Source organism: Triticum urartu, chromosome 6, assembly GCF_003073215.2.
Source record: "Triticum urartu cultivar G1812 chromosome 6, Tu2.1, whole genome shotgun sequence".
Classification (NCBI taxonomy): domain Eukaryota; kingdom Viridiplantae; phylum Streptophyta; class Magnoliopsida; order Poales; family Poaceae; genus Triticum; species Triticum urartu.
In genome coordinates, this window is record NC_053027.1 from 226,818,619 (window position 1) to 226,819,348 (window position 730).

A 730-nucleotide genomic window follows, 5' to 3' on the forward strand; every position below is an offset into this window, starting at 1 on the left:
GTGTGTCGGATGCCGCAACATTTTACCAGGCCGAGGAGGGAAGCTCAACGGAGAAGTTGTTCTGGGCCCAATATACTAGGACCGAACACCCGGTGCCTATGAGCGACCAGCTAAAGCAGCTGGTCGAGCTACACAAGACGGCCGAACAGGCCATGAAGGGCTTTATAGTCCGGCTGTGGCCTAGAGACGCCCTTCCGAACAGCTACTTCGGCCCGGTGAGGCGGCTTGTGGATGCCTGCCCATGGCTGGAAGTCGTCAAGCGGTCCGTCTGCATCGAAGGTGCACGCCCAGCTTTCGCCCGTGTGAAGGTGCAATGGGCCAAGCTAGACGCCGTGAAGCTGATCAAGGAAGGGCCTCTGGAGGGCAAGGAGCATCGCCACCCCGAGATGTACTATGAGGGTGTCCTGAAGGGTGCTTGTCTCGTAGCGGACGAGTGTACCAAAGATATAATATTTGAGTAAACCCGCTCGTGTAAACCTGTAGTTATGAAAACTTGTTCATATGCGCTATGCAACGCTTGTTTGAATTTAAAATATTACCTTCTGTTCGACTGTTTATCAAATCTGAGAGATGGCTAGTCGTCGGCTTCTGCCCCCACGCCACGAGTGCCGGGGTGTTCGGGATAAACCTGAGCACTCTTGTTCCCATTGTTGGGTCCTTCGAGGAAGGTGCTCAGCACAATGAACAAGGCAATCGGACTATAATGCGTTATCACTCTCACTTAGCCATA